General features: G+C 39.5%; 1 long non-coding RNA gene across 1 annotated transcript; it reads left to right on the forward strand.

Annotated features, from left to right (window-relative positions):
• The first annotated feature begins 16,117 nt into the window (after positions 1-16,117).
• LOC147451817 (uncharacterized) lies at positions 16,118-22,261 on the forward strand. The gene is made up of 3 exons (XR_015188986.1): positions 16,118-16,188; positions 16,292-16,351; positions 22,131-22,261. It is a non-coding gene; the product is annotated as an uncharacterized LOC147451817 (long non-coding RNA).
• The last annotated feature ends 436 nt before the right edge of the window (positions 22,262-22,697 follow it).

Consider the following 22,697-nt stretch of genomic DNA (forward strand, 5'->3'; position numbering starts at 1 on the left):
TTGCGACTAGGTGTGTTGCTGCTAGAATGACAGGAGCATCTGTTTAAAAGAAGTCACCGTGCGTGGATGCACTGGCACATGGTTGCAATTGCGGCTAGGTGTGTCATTGCAAAAACGCAAGATGACTATGTTTTATGTTTCTTCCCATCATTCATGCTTCGGCACATGGTTGCAATTGTGACTAGGTGTGTTGCTGCTAGATTGACGGTAGCATCTAATGCATGAATGTGTGCTCAAATAATTTAATAATGTTTCATATGCTTGAATCTTGAAAGAAGACATCGTGCGTGGATGCACTGGCACATGGTTGCAATTGCGACTAGGTGTGTCACTGCAAAAGCGTAGGATGACTTTGTTTTATGTTGCTCCCAGTCATTCATGCTTCAGCACATGGTTACAATTGCGATTAGGTGTGTTGCTGCTAGATTGACGGTAGCATCTGTTTGAAAGAAGTCACCGTGCGTGGATGCACTGACACATGGTTGCAATTGCGGCTAGGTGTGTCATTGCAAAAGCGTAGGGTGACTATGTTTTATGTTGCTCCCAATCATTCATGCTTCGGCACATGGTTGCAATTGCGACTAGATGTGTTGCTGCTAGAATGACAGGAGCATCTGTTTGAAAGAAGTCACCGTGCGTGGATGCACTGGCACATGGTTGCAATTGTGGCTAGGTGTGTCATTGCAAAAGCGTAGGGTGACTATGTTTTATGTTGCTCCCAGTCATTCATGCTTCGGCACATGGTTGCAATTGCGACTATGTGTGTTGCTGCTAGAATGACAGGAGCATTTGTTTGTAATTTGTTGTATGGCGAGGCATTGACACATGGTTGCAATTGCGATTAGGTGTGTCATTGAAAAAGCGTAGGAGATCTATGGTCTATACTGCACTTTTTCTTTCACGTAGAATTTAGAAAAGATCCAAATGGAGTGGCACATAGTTATATGTCACAATGTGTTGTTTGCAATAATACCATTGCACGCAAAATGGATCCTTCTGCTACTTCAATGATAGAGTTCAAAAAGAAAATTAGACAATTGTTGATTACAATTGTCAGTGCACTAGATCCCGACGATATAGCGCAAATTGTTGCAGATGAGTCTAGATTGCAATCATTATACAGTGAGATTGCCCGCAAAATTTTGTTGTTATATCCAGACAAAACAACCAAATCCATAATCTCATTACTGAGGAGTTGGGTGGGCAATTTGCCCAAGGTGGCCTCTGATTTGAAAGAGGAATGCCCTCAAGAAGTAGACAAGGGTAAGCTAGAGCATTGGAACGCGAGATGGAGAGCTGAGAAGGAGAGGTCAAGGCGAGCATCTCACATAGACACACAGTTTGGCCTAAGCAAGAAAATGCGAATGGCTATCACCAGAGTTATGGGGAGCAGCCAAGTTGGAGAACCGTTTATTGAGGAGGCTGCCGTTGAGGGAACATCGGGTTCTACTGCTTCTGCCAGTCACCTGGAGAGCAGTATATACAATTCTGAATGTAGTATGACTTTGGGCATTCCAAATAAGTCCATTAAGAAGATCAAGAAACTTGGGTCAGGGGCTTATGGCACAGGGTGGGCGCAAGTTCAAATCAAAGGGATTAGTTTCCTTCCTGCATTAGTGGAAAAGCTTTGCATCAGAAAGTGGAGTAGATCTCAACCATAGAGGGATTGTGAGGAGTATTGCCCACTCTATAATGTTGCCATGGTTTCTGATATTCCCCTACTTCAATGGGGGAACTTTAGGTGATCTTATGGAGACAGTGCCCCTTCCACATGGCTCTTTCACGACGCTTGTAGCGCATCAAGAGGGGAAAGGAAAGATCCCTGAAGACTTTCAATGGGAGCAGCCCTCTGAAGACAAGAAAACACGTATCAAGAGCCTGTGCAATCATGCTCCCTCGTTGATCCATGCCTTGGTGAAGGCATTGCGATTCGCACATGACAAGGGAGGGATCCACAATGATCTCCATCCATGGAACATCATGTTGGACTTTACCAAGGATATCACTCCCCGTATTGGAATAATTGATTGGGGATTGGCTCTGCGTGTTGGCTTAGAGACACAAAAGACCAACAATACCGATGAAAACTGGCAAAAGCTTCATCCTTGGTGAGCTCCTAAGTTACTAGATGGAAAGAATTTATGCCCATGGACCAAGGCCACATATGTGTACGCCATAGGATGGGTGATATGGCAATTTTGTAAGTTTTGTGGAGAGTTCTCTGACTACTACAACACAGATTGGTTCAAACATAAGGTTTCAGTGGAGGTACAAGCCATATCTAGGATTGTTGTGGAAGGTTGGGTGAGGAAGAAATCCACAGATAGAAAGACCTTGGCACTTTTGGACGAAGAATTAGAAAGATTTGAAGCCTAACCAGAACGATGCTTACTCCCTCCCTCTGAAATGAGTGTAGCCTTTTTTTGATGGATATATGATGTACTTTATGAAGCAGGGTTTTCTGAGACTTGTGACTTCTGAGCCCTTGCACTTTCCTCGGATTCTGGTATTTCCACCTAGCAAATGATCCCTTATTCTTGGTGCTCCTCCAGATTTCTCTTCGCCACAAAAGTTACATTTCCAATCTTGATACTTATTTAAATTTGTGGCAAAATTCCACTCGGGTCCTGGACTTTTTCCACCTGCCTTTCGCTTGCCCTGCGAAGCAGGACCTAGCATCGAGGTAGGAGGTCTCCTCAAGGAAGCCAGGCTTGAGACATCAACATCACCGCTCACATTCCCGGTGGAAGACATACTTATTGGATGCCTGCAATACCAATAAACATAGCTCAGTATGCTATCTCTTCTTTCAAGTATTATTCAAACCAAACATTAGTGTTATAATCAATATCACACACAAGCGTAGTAGTGAAGCCTGAAGGGAATAAACCTCAATGTATTCAAACATGAGCAAGCAAATACAACGGTGAATCAAATATGTGATCAGTCCATCCCAAAAGTAGAGATATCGATCCAAAGATTCACCTTCCTACCCCTTTCATGAATCAATCCAGTCCAAAAAAGAACTAATGACCCATGATTGGAGCTCTAATCGAAATAGCAAGCAAATACAGCGGTGAATCAAACATGTGATCAGTCCATCCCAAAAGTAGAGATATCGACCCAAAGATTCACCTTCCTACCTCCTTTCATGAATCAGTTCAGTCCAAAAAAGAACTAATGACCCATGATTGGAGCTCTAATCGGAATAGCAAGCAAATACAACGGTGAATCAAACGTGTGATCAGTCCATCCCAAAAGTAGAGATATCGACCCAAAAATTCACCTTTCTATCTCTTTTTAAGAATCAGTTCAGTCCAAAAAATAACTAATGACCCATGATAGAAGTTCTAATCAATATAGCAATCAATTTAGCAAATATAACGGTGAACCAAACATGAGATTAGTCCATCCCAAATGTAGAGATACCGACCCAAAGATTCACCTTTCTACCTCCTTTCAAGAATCAGTTCAGTCCAAAAAAGAACTAATGATCCATGATCAGAGTTTCATTAAGTTTTAATTTTTTTATAAAGACTATTCATTTTTTTACCTTTAGTTTTTCTTCTAAATTTTAAAGGATGACCAAATTTAGAGGAAGCGGTGATGTGATGTGATGTCTACTACAGGGTTATATAGAGCTGTTAAATATGGAGGGGGAACATGACGGGGCCGGCGGGATTCTTGCTTTGCCCGCCGGGCCCGCCGGGGTTTATTGGTTGCCCCGTCGGTTCAACGTTTTCTACCGGTTTTCGTAAGTCATGACATTAGATATGTTATTAACATGAAAAAAATAGTGATAATAACAACAATAATCAACATTTAACAAAATGCGTCATCGCGTAATTAAAATCCCTGCCATGAACTCCCGTACTGGAGTGACCTATTGATTAATCATTTGCTCGACCCAATGCGCATCTTCAAGAATGTGGGGGAGATCATATGGAAAACCATCACTGGGAAAAGGAAGAGCAAGGCCCAAACAGATGACCTGCAGGTTGTGGGTCGAATGCCAGAGATGTAGCCTCGACTTAAACCCAATGTAAAGTTTGTTATACCAAAAGGTCCATGGGTTCTATCGTGTAGAAGAGAAACAAGTGAAGAAGACTATATCTTCATTCAAGACTCCCACAGGGTGCATGCGAAGTTTGAAATCGACTTTTACAAGAGATGGCAATCTCAGTGGTCTTAAGTCCCACGATTGGCACAAGTTTTTACAGTTCATCTTACCAATTGCCATAAAGGGTTGTTTGACAAATGAAATTAGAAGAAAAATCTACAAAATCAGTGAGTTGGTACGTTGGATTAATTCACAAGAGATAAGAGAAGACAGAATTGATGCAGCATGCTTAAATGCTATTGAAGCAGTGTGCATGGCGGAGAAGTACTTTCCAACAAACATTCTTACCAAATGCATGCACTTGTGTATGTGGTCGATGAAGTTGCAGTTGCTGGGGTGGTCCATAGCAGGTGGATGTTCTTCTTGGAGAGATTTATGAAGACCTTAAAGGGGTTTGTTTGTCAAAGGGCTTGCCTCGGGGGTAGCATGGCCGAAGGATGGCTTGTATAAGATTCTCTTGTCCTCATCAGTGAATTTTTTGTCTCAATTGATCCAGAGATGCCCCGAATGTGGACTACTGAGGTCAACGTCAAGGTGGCATGGAACGAGCCGCAGGGACAAGGCATCGTTAGGAAGATGGATATCACAATGCGAGGAAAGGTTATGAGATTTTGCCTTCTCAACTCAGACATCATGCAAAAGTGGCTAGAGAGGTACGAAGGGGAAAAGCAACAACTTTTGACAGATCGCCTTCAATTCAAGCACAATTGTGCCACTAGAAGTCTTCCTTTTCTAGATCATCTTTAAAAATTGCATGACTTTCCAACTGGGCGGTGGTTAGATGTGACAATCTCAGAGGCAAAGAGGAATGGAGTGTTGATTAGTGAAGAGGAAGAGGAGATGTCAAGGGGTTGCAATTGGTATGTATATTTCACAACTTCCTTTTTGAGCTTCACATGATCACATTGCTTTAATAACTTTTAGTCTGTTTCAATTTTGTGGCTGCAGTATCACAAATATGGAGCTTTGTGGTCTCATGGGAAACACTTTAGAGTGCAATGGATCGACGAACAAAGGGTCACTTTCAACAGTGGTGTTAGGGCAAGCTTCGTCCAAGAAAGTAGGAGTAGTGCCAGGGGTGAGAATGCAGAGACTAGCCAGCTTGAATACGTTGGCTACATCCAAGACATCTTGAAGATCAGCTTTAGAAAGTTTAATGTGTTTATCTTTGATGTCAAGTGGTTCGAAGTTATTACCATCGGCCCTAATGTAATTGTGCATAAAGACAAGAGTGGATTGATTTAAGTGAACTCTAGGTGGGTGTGGACAGATGCGCGAGATACATTCGTACTTCGAAAACATTGTGAACAAGTTGTGTTCATACACGATCCACTATGGACAAAAAATAATGAGAATGATATGTCTAAACCCTGCTGGCTCCACGTAGCAAGCGTGTGAAGGATTGGACGTTGAGGTCGAAGAGGTAATTCATGAACAAAGCGTAGGACCGACGGAAACTTTAAGTTTAGAATTTGAGGTGGATGTCACAGTGATCAATTGTCTAAACCTAGAGATGAGGTGTCAAATATTGAAGCTGATGCGGAGAGCGACGAAGAAGTAGAGTTCAATGACGAAGATGCAGAAGTACAGATTGAGGTAGACATCTTTGGTGCATCAGATCTCATAGAGGATGAGAGATTAACTGATGATTTTTGCTAGGAATCTTTTTGTAAAAGCCTTTTTATTAGTCTACAATACACTTTAGATTCATTCATTTGTGTAGCAACTTGTTGATTTGTTATTTATATTGATTAAGCATTTTTTTAATAAACTAACGTATTTTGTGGGTGTTGTTTGTGTATGATTAGCCATGGCCAATGACGATGAGCCATACTCTCCTAGTTTTAGTTTTCCAGTCACTCCGACAGGCATGTCACCCGAGCAGATGGGCTCGTTTTTGTCTCAGTTCACACCAGAACAGATCACAATGGCACAACACCTACTACACCCTACGACGTGGACTAGTGTGGTCCCTACACCAAGCACTCGTGTGTCCCCTACACCGACGGGCGGCTCATCCTCAAGACGAGATAGGCGTTGTTTTGGAGGTGGTGGTTGTTGTGGTAGTGGTTCTACCGATGCGTCCACATCACCGAGAGCATCCACCACTCTCTTCAGTAGATAGTTCACCGATCAACACACCACGTACACCTTGGGGATCACGCAAGCATGATCCTAGCAAGGTGTACAAGAGCAGGGATGGGGCTGTTGTGGCGGATAGGGTTGAAAAGGCCATGCGACAGAGGATTCGACAGCTCTGTATGATTGAGATTTGATGTTGAAGAAGCTTACGAACATGGACTGTGGAGTATGGCTTTTCTTGAGACAAGCATACCAATGTGAGGTCCCTGCCCCTTTTTGAGAGGAGCGGAGTACCTTTGATAGGTCTCCAATCTTGAAAAGAAAAACCAACGGACATTGCCTTAGCTACTACGTAGCCACGGGCATGAACCGTTAGTGAAGGATTGGTCCTATCTCGCTATGGCGGAGCATGACCACCATAAACCTATCTAAAAACTATCTATAATTAATTATACCTAAAAGTATAAATCTTAGAGTGACCAACCTGTGCGCTTTTTTCCCCATGTTTCAGAAGCACAGCTGCCAAGGTTTGTCTCTTTTAAGATTTATGACTTTAAAAAAGACAATTCCTAGCGTTGAAAAGTTACCCGACTCATCGGGTCCACCCATCCATAGAATGATACCGTCGGGGTATCATTCTCGCACTTTCCACACCACACTCACCCTTCTTTTGTTATCTTATTACTACCACACTGTTTAAACATACATGTTCCTTTACTTTATTTATGATACTGGTTCATTAAAACAGCCCTTCAAACAGTATTACAAACAATAGTCAAACAAGAAGTCGTCCAATTTTAAACCAACAACCCTTGGATTAGGTTCACTCAAGAATCTCTACTGGCGCTATTTTGTCCGATCGGTATATACATTATTTATAAAAACCCTTGTCCTCATGAGCGTCCCATACCATTCGACAAGTACTCGTTGTGCTAATCTGGACGTACTCTCGCCACAGCAACAACGGTGCCAATCTGGGTGTCATCCTCACGCCACGGCAAAACACAATTGTAGTATCCAACTGGGTTAATCTGGGTGTACTTCCAACACAGCATCAGCGGTGCATCCTGGGTGTCATCTCACGCCTCGACAATTGCCACATAATACCAGCGCTAATAAGTAGAGAGACTTGAGAGAAACCATACCGAAGGTTTTGGACAAACATTCTTTCCTATAGCAACCAGTTTAACCAGACAATCTTTCCTACTTGTCAAACATATGCCGAGTTTCTTGGGGTTAAGCCCCGTGGTTTCGGTCCGTGTTTTCTTTTCAAGGTAAATATTATATTTCTATGGTCTCGCATATGCAATGATGAATAACTTGAAACTGAAATACTAACCTGTACCATAGCTCCGATTGGTCCGATTGGTGAAGACATAGCATGTTCCGCAGGAGTTCCCCCGTTACTTGTACCGGCTTCATGATCATTAGCGCCTTGTGTTCGAGCACGCTTTGGAGCCATTTTTTTGTACTACACTTATGTTATACACTTAGAACTTTAAATTGGTCAATTTCCCTAGTAGTCTCCTTGTTTCCAATGAGAGTCTGTAATTTGAAACCTCGCCAACTCGGATTCACACTTAGTGTTGTTGTTCTACATCTAATTTCTATACATCAAATATTTGTTAATCTTAATTAATCAAAAATTAAGTGTGTAAAATACGAGTGAAAGTTTAGGACTGCATTACTTTTATGCATGACATTTCTAATCCAATTCTAACTTCCATTTCTATACTTCAACTAAATCAATTTTTAGTATTATTCAAAATTCTACTTAATCTAATTGACAATAAAATTTTTGAATGAGAATTTCATCATGTATAATAAGAATAAGATGAGTTTTCTTATGTATTAACTTTCAATTAACTATGCATAAGTTAATAATGAAGATGTACTAACTAGAGAGAGTAGGTATACTTAGAGAGATTAAAGTAAGAGAAAACATACACACACATCCTTTCTAAAGTTAATTGAATCTTACTAATCCATTAAAAAGATTAGAGTAAAAGAGAACACACACACGTCCTTTTCTAAAGCTAATTGAATCTCACCAATCTATTAGAGAGATTAGAGTAAGAGATAGCACACACACACACACATATCCTTCTTAAAACTAATTGAATCTTACTAATCTATTAGAGAAATTAGAGTAAGAGATAACACACACACACACACATATCCTTCTTAAAACGAATTGAATCTTACTAATCTATTAGAGAAATTAGAGTAAGAGATAGCGCACACACACACATATCCTTCTTAAAACTAATTGAACCTTACTAATCTATTAGAGAAATTAGAGTAAGAGATAACACACACACACACACACACATCCTTCTTAAAACTAATTGAATCTTACTAATCTATTAGAGAAATTAAAGTAAGAGATAGCACGCACATACACATAGCTAATTGAATCTTACTAATCTATTAGAGAGATTAGAGTAGGAGATAGCACACATACAACATTCCTAAAGTTAATTGAATGCTCAATTAATACGCATCTTATTAGTCCACTAGAGTTTTTGCTCTCTTAGTGGTTTGTAGACACCTTCTCTCTAAGAGAAGCGGTAGCACTTCGTGAGCGCTATAGAGGCAATCTCTATGTCTAACGTGTGAGCATGAATGCTCTATTTATAGCAGAAAATAAAACGTCCAATTATTTTTTTTCAATTTTTTTAATTTTTTTTTTTTTTTGCCTCAAAAATCATACCCGCGTTTTTGGTACCCTTGTGGTACCCATCAACTTGACCACTTTGTCATTATCATCAAAAGATAAGGCCACACAGCCCCCCCCTCATTAAAATTAGTCAAGACTAGCCTTTCCTTTTCATGTGATAGTGTGTCCCACTTTGTCCCCTCCTATGTGAGTCCAGGTGAGTCCATGTGCCTTCATTTGTCATCCCTGTGTATTCTTTTGTCTTTATAATTATTTTATTTATTTTCTTAATAATAATTTACTTTACATTTTTAAGTTAAACTTTACAGTCTTATATGAACTTTACAGTAGTAAAGGAAAATTCTACAATCAGTAAATAAGTGTTGCAATAAGTTAGTTAGTGATTCATATAGCTAAACATGTCAGAATTTTGTAGCGTAAATTTTAAATTCTAAGTTTTCTTAACCTACGATTCATAATTTGAACTCGAATATCTTAAATAATGAGTGATGGTTAAAAAAATTCAAATGCGTAATAGAACTTGTGTGAAATTCGAAAGTAAAGACCTTACAATCTCCCCAACTTAGAATTTGAGATGTCCTCATCTCAAGAATAGTGAAGGGTAATCCTTAAGAAGGGATGTCTCATCTTCCCAAGTATCATCTTCTATAGGGAAATCCTTCCATAAGATAAGATGTTCTTTGATGGATCTATTCCTAAGCTTTCTCTCACGAGTTTCTAGGATAGTATCAGGTTGGAGTTGTAGAACATCTTGAGCAGGTAAAATGATTTGCTCATCATCATGGACATGGTCAGGGTTATATACATAAGGTTTTAACAGACTTACATGAAATACATCATGCACTTTGAGATGAGAAGGGAGTTTAAGTCTATAATCTTGATCACTTACAACCTTGATTATTTCGTAAGGTCCACAATATCGGTAGCTAAGCTTCTTATACCTTCCAAGAGACAGATTGCTCTTTTTGGGTTTTACTCGTAAGAAAACTTTGTCACCTTCTTTGAAAATCCGATCAGATCTTTTTGAGTCGGCGTACTTCTTTTGTTGATCTTGAGCCGCTCGAATATCCCTTCAAATAGCTTTGGTTTGAGCTTCCATTTCTTCAAGCATTTTCTTTGAGGCTTCTACCTTTATAGTGGGGTCAGAAAAGTTAAGAGGTGATAAAAATTCTTGACCATAAAGAGCATTAAAAGGTGTCATTCCAATACTTCTATGAGTAGGGGAATTGTATGCATACTCTACCAAGGGTAGGTATTGAATCCACTTGTGAGGTTCTCTATTGTAGTAGGCTCTGAGGATGTCTTCAACTACTTGATTAACTCTTTGAGTTTGGCCATCAGTTTGAGGATGATAAGCAGTACTAAAACATAATTGGGTTCCAATAGCTTGAAACAATGATACCCAAAACTTTGAAGTAAACTTGGCATCACGATCGCTAACAATCCTCTTGGGTAAACCATGAATTCTGAAAACCTCCTTCACAAACAGACGAGCAATATCTGAAGTTGTAAAGGTTGTCTTGACTGGGATTAAGTGAGCCACTTTAGTAAGCAAGTCGACTATGACCATGATTGAATCATAGCCAGCTTGGACAAAAGGAAACCCGGTGATAAAGTCCATGCTAATACATTCCCATTTCATTTGGGGAATATCTAGAGGATGTAATTTACCTAGCATCTTTAGTCTCTCTGCCTTAATCCTTTGACAACACAAACACTGCTTGACATAGCGAAGGACATCACCCTTCATACCTTTCCAATAGTAACTTCTGCGAATTGCATTGATGGTTTTGGCATAACCTGGATGTCCTAAAGTTGGACCATCATGTGATTCATATAGGATAGCATTCCTTAGGGTAGAATCCTTAGGTATGCATAGTCGATTCCTATAGTAAATTTTCCCATCTTCTAAGGAGTAATGTAGAGGTATAGGCTGATTTGATGATAACCTCTCTTCACGTAGGATACTAGCAAGCATCTGGTAATCTGCATCTCTAACAACAACATCCGAGACCTTGTCTAAAATAGGGTTGTTAGCCATGGAAATTGCCCCCAGAAAAGCTTTACGGCTTAGGGCATCTACCACAACATTATCCTTACCTGGTCTAAATTTAATATCAAAATCATATTGGTGCATGAGCTCTATCCATCTCCTCTGCCTCATGTTAAGGTTAGGTTGGGTAAAAATCCACTTAAGGCTCTTGTGATCTGTTACCAACTAGAATTTGCATCCCAATAGATAATGTCTCCATAGCTTGAGAGCATGAATAACTGCTAGCAATTCTAAATCATGTGTAGTCACTTCATGAATCCTAAGCTTCCGAGAAGTATAAGCTACAGGCCTTTCTTCTTGAGTAAGGACTCCTCCTAATGCAAGGTTACTAGCATCTATGATCACTTCGAATTATTGGGTGAAGTCTGGAAGTTTTAAGAGAGGTTCTGAAGCAAGATACTCCTTAAGCTGTTTGAAGCAAGATTCATGTTTTTCTTCCCAAAGTATCAAAGCTCCTTTCTTTAGCAAGTCGGTTAGTGGTGCAACTTTAAGAGCATAGTCCTTTACAAAGATGCTGTACCACCCTGTGATACCTAAGAACCCTCTGACTTCGTTTTGGGAAGTGGGTTGAGGCCATTCGACAATATCTTTGACTTTGTCCGGATCAACAGAGACTCCTTCAGGTGAAATGATAAACCCTAAGTAACAGACCTTAGGGGTAAAGAAGGTACATTTGCTTTTCTTTGCATACAGCTTATTTCGGCGTAAAAGCTCTAACACTTTCCTAACATGTCCTTCATGCTCTTTCTCTGATTTGGAATAAATTAAGATATCGTCAAAGAATACTAGGACAAAATCGTCCAAAAATTCTCTAAAGATATCGTGCATCAGACAATTGAAAGTTGCAGGAGCATTCGTAAGTTCAAAAGCCATCACTGTAAATTCGTAATGACCATAACGAGTGTTGAAAGCTGTTTTGGAGATATCAGCCTCTTGGATTCGAATTTGATTAATAGCCATATCGAAGATCGATCTTTGTGAATATTTTGGCTCCATGTAATCTGTCCAGCATTTCATCAATACGAGGAATTGGATATTTATTCTTGATGGTAACCTGATTTAAGCCCCTATAATCTATGCAAAGTCGAAGAGAGCCATCCTCTTTCTTTTGGAAGAGAACAGGTGCACCCCATGGAGATATACTAGGTCGGATAAACCCTTGCTCAATCAACTGCTTGAGCTGCTCCTTGAGTTCTATAGCCTCTGGAAGTGACATCTTGTACGGCGCTCTTGAGATTGGTTCACTACCTGGAAAAATTTTGATTTCATGGTCTACCTCCCTAGGTAATGGTAGCATCCGGATTCTTAGTACCAATGAAAAGATAAACTTCGATGACTTTTAACTCCTCTGTCCATCAAATCTTCTTGAGGTTGGTATCCATGCGCCATATCTTGTCAGCATCGATGGTATAGATTCCTCCAGATGGACTCCAGTTGATGCCCCATCCTCTATGCACCCTTGGGATAGGTGGTGCAAACACCCTATCCAAAATCATCATCACCCTTTTTTGAAACTGATAATTTGGTGATTGGAATGCATTTTCAAACATGATGGTGAACACCTGGAATTTTTGGTAGGCTGAATGAACATTTTCCTGTACCAGGAAAGTTCAATCTTCAATATCATATAAAAACTCAAAACAATTTTTTTAGGTTCTTCTATTATTTCAAACATTCGCATCCTTCAATATCCAAACATCAATCTAAAAATCTCCCCAAGCTTTAACCTAAGCTCTGATACCAGTGTGAGGTCCCTGCCCCTTTTTGAGAGGAGCGGAGTACCTTTGATAGGTCTCCAATCCTGAAAAGAAAAACCACCGGACATTGCCTTAGCTACTACGTAGCCACGAGCATGAACCGTTAGTGAAGGATTGGTTCTATCTCGCTATGGCGGAGCGTGACCACCATAACCCTATCTAAAAACTATCTATAATCAATTATACCTAAAAGTATAAATCTTAGAGTGACCAACCTGTGCGCTTTTTTCCCCATGTTTCAGCAGCACGGTCGCCAAGGTTTGTCTCTTTTAAGATTTATGACTTTAAAAAAAACAATTCCCAGTGTTGGAAAGTTACCCGACTCATCGGGTCCACCCGTCCATAGAATGATACCGTCGGGGTATCATTCTCCCCCTTTCCACACCACACTCACCCTTCTTTTGTTATCTAATTACTACCACACTGTTTAAACATACATGTTCCTTTACTTTATTTATGATACTGGTTCGTTAAAACAGCCCTTCAAACAATATTACAAACAATAGTCAAACAAGAAGTCGTCCAATTTGAAACCAACCCTTGGATTAGGTTCACTTAAGAATCTCTACTGGCGCTATTTTTTCCGATCGGTATATACATTATTTAAAAAAACCCTTGTCCTCATGAGCGTCCCATACCGCTCGACAAGTACTCGTTGTGCTAACATGGACGTACTCTCGCCAGAGCAACAACGGTGTCAATCTGGGCGTCATCCTCACGCCACGGCAAAACAAAACTGTAGTATCCAGCTGGGCTAATCTGGGTGTACTCCCACCACAACATCAGCGGTGCCATCTTGGGCGTCATCTCACGCCTCGACAACTGCCACATAATACCAGCGCTAATAAGTAGAGAGACTTGAGAGAAACCATACCGAAGGTTTTGGACAAACATTCTTTCCTATAGCAACCAGTTTAACCAGACAATCTTTCCTACTAACATATGCCGAGTTTCTTGGGGTTAAGCCCCGTGGTTTCGGTTCGTGTTTTCTTTTCAAGGTAAATATTATATATGTATAGTTTCGCATATACAATGATGCATAACTTGAAACTGCAATACTAACATGTACCATAGCTCCGATTGGTCCGATTGGTGAAGACATAGCATGTTCCGCAGGAGTTCCCCGGTTACTTGTACCGGCTTCATGATCATTAGCGCCTTGTGTTCGAGCACGCTTTGGAGCCATTTTTTTGTACTACACTTATGTTATACACTTAGAACTTTAAATTGGTCAATTTCCCTAGTAGTCTTCTTGTTTCCAATGAGAGTCTGTAATTTGAACCCTCGCCAACTCGGATTCACACTTAGTGTTGTTGTTCTACATCTAACTTCTATACATCAAATCTTTGTTAATCTTAATTAATAAAAAATTAAGTGTGTAAACTACGAGTGAAAGTTTAGGACTGCATTACTTTTATGCATGACATTTCTAATCCTATTCTAACTTCCATTTCTATACTTCAACTAAATCAATTTTTAGTATTATTCAAAATTCTACTTAATCTAATTGATAATATAATTGTTGAATGAGAATTGCATCATGTATAATAAGAATAAGATGAGTTTTCTTATGTATTAACTTTCAATTAACTATGCATAAGTTAATAGTGAAGATGTACTAACTAGAGAGAGTAGTATACTTAGAGAGATTAAAGTAAGAGAAAACATACACACACATCTTTTCTAAAGTTAATTGAATTTTACTAATCCATTAGAAAGATTAGAGTAAAAGAGAACACACACACATCCTTTTCTAAAGCTAATTGAATCTCACCAATCTATTAGAGAGAATAGAGTAAGAGATAGCACACACACACACATATCCTTCTTAAAACTAATTGAATCTTACTAATCTATTAGAGAAATTAGAGTAAGAGATAGCGCACACACACACACACACATATCCTTCTTAAAACTAATTGAATTTTACTAATCTATTAGAGAAATTAGAGTAAGAGATAGCACACACACACACATATCCTTCTTAAAACTAATTGAATCTTTCTAATCTATTAGAGAAATTAGATAAGAGATAGCACGCACACACACATAGCTAATTGAATCTTACTAATCTATTAGAGAGATTAGAGTAGGAGATAGCACACATACATCATTCTTAAAGTTAATTAAATTCTCAATTAATACGCACCTTATTAGTCCACTAGAGTTTTTGATCTCTTAGTGGTTTGTGGACGCCTTCTTTCTAAGAGAAGTGGCAGCACTTCGTGAGCGCTATAGAGGCAATCTCTATGTCTAACGTGTGAGCATGAATGCTCTATTTATAGCAGAAAAGAAAACGTCCAATTATTTTTTTTCCAAATTTTTTTATTTTTATTTTATTTTATTTTTTTGCCTCAAAAATCATACCCGCGTTTTTGGTACCCTTGTAGTACCCATCAGCTTGACCACTTTGTCATTATCATCAAAAGATAAGGCCACACAGCCCCCCCTCATTAAGATTAGTCAAGACTAGCCTCTCCTTTTCATGTGACAGTGTGTCCCACTTTGTCCCCTCCTATGTGAGTCCAGGTGAGTCCATGTGCCTTCATTTGTCATCTCTGTGTATTTTTTTGTCTTTATAATTATTTTATTTATTTCCTTAATGATAATTTACTTTACATTTTTAAGTTAAACTTTACAGTCTTATATTAACTTTACAGTAGTAAAGGAAAATTCTACAATCAGTAAATAAGTGTTGCAATAAGTTAGTTAGTGATTCATATAGCTAAACATGTCAGAATTTTGTAGCGTAAATTTTAAATTCTAGGTTTTCTCAACCTACGATTCATAATTTGAATTCGAATATCTTAAGTAATGAGTGATGGTAAAAAAATTCAAATGCGTAATAGAACTTGTGTGAAATTTGAAAGTAGAGATATTACAACCAATATGTGAGCACCTATTAGCCTCTAGGAGCAGTTCACTGCTGCTACCCATTCAACAACTGGGTGGGATAGTAGAAACTCTATAGACAATATGGCCAAAAGTATTTGTGACCTCCAAACGCTACCAATATCAAGACCCAAAAACTAATTTGTTACAAAAGCTCGTGCATGTCATAGAAAGAGAAGGCCACTGTTGAGAAGCCGAAGTTCACCAAATTTGTAGACGATTGGCAATACGCTAGCCCAAGAGATTGATGAGTTGACAAAAAACAAGCAAAATAGTGGGAGCGCTCTTGAATGATAGCAGTTTTTCATCAATGTTGTTTTTTTCAACGAGTTCCTTTGTGGCAATGTTCTTATCAAGCCCAACTATTGTGCATGCAATAAAATTAGATCTATTTTTTCAACGAGTTCCTTTTTGGCAATGTTCTTATCAAGCCCAACTATTGTGCATGCAATAAAATTAGATCTATTTATTTCAGCTTAATCAATATGCTACATGCCTTGTCTTTATCCTAATGTGTATTTTGTGTCTAGTAGGGAGAACATATACTCAAAACACTGGACGTTTTGGTTGCACAAGCGTATCTCCAGCTGGACTACACTGCAAGGTTTGTTATTTCCATCCAACTCCCCATGACTATACATTTGCTTCAATTTATGGTGCTTCATTGCAGGATGAAATTTTTAACTATTCACATTCCTTTTCTGTAGCTAGAGTCAAAGATCGGCATGTCGCTTGGACATTCCAAAAACATCTGTACAACATTTCAGGTCAGTAAAGCACTTCATTTCAAATTGCAATCCATTGATGCTTTATCAATTTTCTTGTGTCAAAATTGTGTACATTGCTTCCTTTAGTTTTCTCTACCTCCATGATGCTTTCAGAACTATACACTCGATGTTGATCAACATTTGTATATGTTATTATACATACAACTCTTTGCATATGGTAGGTAGGCAATATATAATAACATTTTTAACATGTGGTGTATTAAAGAATTAAATGCATAAGTAGTGAATACATGTAGTGTAATGCAATCATAACTGCACTTTGTGCATCTTTACTTTAGACATAAACAATTGATTCCATACTATATTTGTCCTCGTTTCTCCCATACTAGGTGTCAATATAAAGCTACAATCCAAACACTAAACTCTGCCTCCTCTCAAAAAAATGATAGCATTTTCTCACGTATAGTGCCGCCATTGCCAAATTAGTCATACTTTTGTCCTGCTATATTCTATAGATGTTACATAGCAACGCCCTCCAAGAAATACTAGTTGACACAAAAAGCAATGCGTTTTCATAGAGTACATAGTTATGAAGAATTGTTTTGTTACATATCCCCATGGTCACCTCCAATTGAAAATACAACAAACTGTTGTATTTTCAATACAACAAACTGTTGTGTCAAAACTATGCAACACAAAGTGCAGGTAAAGTCTCAAGTTGAAAGTTAATTTTTGTCCTTCTCGCCCACAATTTGTAGCCCTTGAGACTATCTAGCCTACAATTCCAAGATAGTATGCACTTTGAGAACTCTAAGTCACTTTTACTGACGGTTCCTTTGGTTGTTTCCTCTATCTAAGCTATGAATTGGGCTTGGGCATGTCTCCCTCCCTCCACTCTCTTTCTCTCCTTCTATGCTCTTATTCAATCTTTCTTGAGACTTGCAAGACATATGAAAATAGTATACTCTCTCTCTCTCTCTCTCTCTCTCTCTCTCTCTCTCTCTCTCTCTCTCTCTCTCTCTCTCAAAGATACATATTTCCTCAAGTCTACCCTAAGATGATGCAACAAACCATTGCACTAGCTACTTTGGAGGTTTTTTTCTATGCTAGCACAGAGGACACCTTGACCCCTCTGCTCACCAGGTTAGAGGGCTTCCCTAGGCTGATTACGATCAAGGGACCATCGATTTCAAGGGGCCAAAGTGTAGGCTACGTAGTTTCCCCATAACCTTTCAATAGCCAGTCAAAGAGATAGATTCGTGACATAGGCCTTCATAGACACACACACACACACACACACACACACACACACACACACACACACACACACACACACACACACACACACACACACACACACACGCAGAGATTCATAAAATATAATATCTAACTTTACCAAATTATTTTCTCATATTAAACTGATCATTTTATATGAGAAGATAAAAGGGGAACAAGAGTTAGGATATAGATATGTGCTTCTAGACCTATCTCACCAGGGGATCAAAAGGAGAAATGGTTGCATCTCAATAAGGGTTCAAATGGAGACAGTTTACCAAAGAGCAATGTGCAATAAGTGCTTCTAGATTTACCTTAGCAAAGGACCAAGAGGAGAGATGGTTACATCTCAATAGGGGTCCAAAAGGAGGTAGTCTATCAAAGAGCAACGTACATCTAATGGAGCTTAAAAGACCTTAGGACTAGCTTCATTAAAGACCTCCAAAAGTTAGTGTTAAAAATTCCTTTGACCTTAGGCAAGTTAGGGCTGACCTTCAGGTGGGAATCCTACCCAAGCATAAGGTGTTTGTCGTGCTTGCTAACTAAGGTGCTTAAAGTGGTTGTGGGAACCTTGCCCAAAGCTTGAGATGATTTTTATGCTTAAATAACTAAGGTTCTTGAAGTGTTCAATTCAAAGATAAACTCTCAAGAGACATAAACTTTTTCCATGCTTAAATGATCAAGTGCTTGAAGTATTCAATTCAAACCAAATGGCTTAAGAAGCATAAAAGACACATGTCAAGATCCTCCCCATGTGGCCCTCATGATGTGCTTGAATTCTATTGGATAGGCTTTAAAGGGGTCCAATGAGAATTTAGATGCATAAAAATAAATAATTAAGCTCTTTCTCTTAAAGAGAAAAAAAGGAGACACATATGCAAATGATATAGTTAAATAATAAGAGAGAGAGAGAGAGAGAGGTGGACCAAGCATGAGAGGGGGTATACTCTCTCTCTCTCTCTCACACACACACACACACACTCTCATTGTGTGAAGTGCAAAGTACAAGAGCTCCATCTCCTTCTCCAAGCTTATTGAGAAGTTGAGAGCCTACACCAACACTCTTGGCTATGGAATGCAAATCCAACCAAGAGCCATGCTTCAATGATTAAGCTTGCCATCTTCTTCATCTTATTACTATGCTATTATGCTATGCTAAGCAAGAAGAGTGATGAGAACTATTTCTTTCTTCCTCTTCCCTACCCTCATTCCTCGCTAGCTCTCTCCACCTTCGAAGGTGTTTGAGGCCTTGGGACTGAGGCTTGGGATAGTTAATGATTTTTGCAAAGTATATGTTATGCTCATGATGCATGAAGATTTCCTCTTCATAGCATCACCAAGGTCACAAGGAACACAAAGATTGTATTGTGCCAAGTCTCTCTTGATGGCAGAATCTATAATACAAACGCCTTTTGGAGGGGAGACCGGTTCCAAGTAAATACTGTCCTCAACCATTGTCATGTTCTCTAATACTCTCTCTCTTGCAAAAGTATTGTTCATGACAAGTTAGTTAAGTACTATGTTTATGTTGCTCCCATCAATTAAGTTCACCCTCTATGTTTTCAAAGTGACCTCACAAAAAAGCTCACTCTAATTCTCTTAATTCCGCTATTCTCAAAGTTCATAGGCCATTTTCATTACACACACACACACACACACACACACACACACACACACACACACACACACACACACACACACACACACAGAGATAGATAGATAGATAGATAGATAGATAGATAGAGAGAGAGAGAGATACGCACTCTGCCTCAGGCCCACCTGACTAGCCCACCGAGGTCTTCTTTGCAGATGGGGAAAGGCCTCGTAAAGAGAGAGGGAGAGAGAAGATGTCTCCGTAGCAGTTGTGTGAGACAGCCACATCTGAGTTTCTGGAAATAGAAACAGAGACAGATAGTGAGCCTCCTATTTAGGTAGGTGGCGAGCGCACTCGGGAGTATCTCCCGGTTATTTTGCGTTTATTTGAATTTCTTCCAGCTGGTAATCCGTACTAACTTTAATTCTCCCAATCTCTCTAGGCAAGGGATTGGACTACAATATGCAACATTTTGAGAGAGCGAGAGAGAGAGAGAGAGAGAGAGAGAGAGAGAGAGAGAGAGAGAGAGAGAGAGAGAGAGAGAGAGAGAGAGAGAGAGAGAGAGAGAGGGTCACACAATCTCGTTACCTTTGCCTCTCTCAAAGATCAGGTAATGCCACACAAGGATGATTGACGATATTGCCAGTAACTCTAAAGTAGAACCATCTTGCACATTAGAAATGAAAAAAAAAAAGGAAGAAGAAGGCTTCCAGACTTCAAGTGTAGAAGTGAAGATTGAGACAAGCAACTTGGATAATAGAAAAACTAAGAAAGAGAAGCCTTTGAGAGTGGGGATTTAGATCGCGAGACAACAAAGAAAAACGACGATGTTCTGCAACCCAATGCACACTTGTTAATAGGATGGCAAGATCTCCAATCTCGTCCACTTCCGTTTGCTGTACACATCTATCAACTCTACTTCATCTAATTGTTGTATCCCCTTCCTTAGAAAACTATCACTCCTATTTCAAGTTGCTCATGACCTTGCATCTTCCACGTACGTATTTGATCTCTAAGGCATGGAATTACCATATGCATTTAAGCTCAATCCTAAAGACATTAGGAAAAATATGAACCCCAAAAGGGCCCTTTAGCTTAAGCGGTGATTAAGCATGGACCAATAGGAAGAGGGCCACACATATACCCTCTCAAAAGCTAGGGTAGTGGGAGGCATGGGGGCCTATTTGTTCCCCTCATTATAGCTTTGTCCATTAGAAAGACATAGAAGGGGGAAGAGGGGGGGGGGGGGGGGGTTCCCTCCATTTTCATGGGTGTCCATAAAATAGCCCTAAAATTTTATTTTTTTAAAAAAAATATACTAATCTCACTTTTCATCTCCAAAAGCTCTCCTAACCAAATACATGGTCAAAAAACTAATTTCTTTGACAAAAGTTTGCATTTCTCAGTAGTACCCTCTATTCTACCTCTTCTCGGTTCTCTCTCCCCTTCTACCTCTCCAAGTTTTCCATAGCTGCGACACATAAGGAAGATTTCCATAGCTACAACACATAAGGAAGATTTCCATACCTGTACCACTTGTCTCCCCCTTTCATCCACACCATCCCTTTGAACTACTTCTTCCCCCCTTGCTCCCCATTGAACCACTTCTCCCCCTCCCTCCAAGCTTTCTATAGCTGCAGCACAAATGGAATCTTTCCATAGCTGCACCACATGTCTCCCCCTTTCATCCACACCATTCATTTGAGCTACTTATTCTCCCCTTGTTTTCCATTCAACCACTTCTTCTTCTAGTACTACCATGTCAACCCCCTCCACTTCAAGGAAGCCAAAGGATGTCATACATAATATTCTTGCTACAAAACATTGTAGGTATGACACTGAATGGAAATGTCTTGAAAAAGTGTACAAAAACATGCACGGGGCAGCACCAATTGAGCCCTACTGATTTGGAAGCCTTCCCAAATTTTAAAGGGAGCAAATATCAGAAACCATCTTCTTCTTCAAAGGTTTGCCAAGAGCAATGATCTTACCATATCCATGGTTCGAGCCAGGCACTACATACATGTGTGACTATAAGAAGATTCTGCGTTGCAGCAGAATCAAAGGTGGCAAGTTGGGAAGCATCATAACACCAATGTCGACATGAAGAGCGTTGAAGATTCCTGTGAGACTCTTGATTGGTTATTCCTCAATAAAGTCGGATGGGTATATCTATAACAACATAAAAAACTATCAAGTCAAAAACAAATAACAAGCGTTTAGAATCTGCAACCAATAATGTTTTACAACTTACAATTTATTGGGAAATCTCTTGAGCTTCCATTCCTCAAACGCATGAACGCCAAGAGTATACGTGTTGAACAATGGCCATTGTGCCATTGACTCTATGGTTCTTGAAACCAAGAAGTCTCCCCTTCCAATGTTCATCAAGGTTACCACCATTTTGAACTCAATGAGGCCCGATAACTGCAGGTTGCATGAAGACCCAAGATTTTTTAGGAAACACTTGCGCACACATTCCCCATCAGAATCCCTAGTGTTATGCAAGCAAACCACCTCTATCTATCACTAAAACTGGTATTTGGAGATAATTGGGGAATGGTTGAGGGAGTGCACCAACAAGGAGATAAATACAAGTGGAAGGTGGGGGCTTCAGGTATAGGGATACAATATTTGAAAGTGCGCACTACTTTGTACCTACATTTCACTATGAGTGTTGGATGTGTAAGAGTGGAAAATGGATATCCTTACAATCCAGTGTTGCTAATTTTGTGACATTCGACATGCCCGTTACTTTGTCAAATGGTGTTTCTAAGATTGTACAAGTTAGTGAACACTGGACTCTCACCAACATACGGGAACAGTTGATTATCTTGGGCTATGAAGATATCAAAGATGCTTACTTTCGTCTCAATCGGTCGGTTCAATTTTTATGTTGTCTACATGTGTCAATTTCTAGTCTTATTACAAGTATTTTTGTTGCTTCAGATTGGTACGTGGATGGAGACACCCATAAAAGTGCAAGAGGAGTGGAGGGTTGGCAGAGCCCTGTCTTTAAGTTGATATGATAGATCAATGTCACCGGCTCTAATGCCATGTTGTAAAGCATACAGTTTAATGGAAATACAAAAAAAATTTGTCCTTATAGTATCACCTTCATTGATTAAGTTTTTTAGATTTTGTTTGGGTGTTTGTGTGTGCACCCATGTGTGTTTGTATGTATATTAAAGAGCTTTGGGATGGTATCTTTTTTTGCAGCGGGCTGTGACGGGGGGGGGGGGGGGGGGGTGTATATAAAGGGGAGGGGCTTCTTATTTTTCTGTCAACACTTGAGAGTGAGACATATATATATATATATATATATATATATATATATATATATATATATATATATATATATATAGAGAGAGAGAGAGAGAGAGAGAGAGAGAGAGAGAGAGAGAGAGAGAGAGAGATGGCATCACATGCTAGTGCATCCTCCTCCCACGCAACATCAGCATCAAAAGAGCCACACAGTCGCCTTTTGCGGTTCCTTCTTTCCTTAGAGGACACCAA

Source organism: Adiantum capillus-veneris, chromosome 8, assembly GCF_014529385.1.
Source record: "Adiantum capillus-veneris isolate H3 chromosome 8, ASM1452938v2, whole genome shotgun sequence".
Taxonomy (NCBI): domain Eukaryota; kingdom Viridiplantae; phylum Streptophyta; class Polypodiopsida; order Polypodiales; family Pteridaceae; genus Adiantum; species Adiantum capillus-veneris.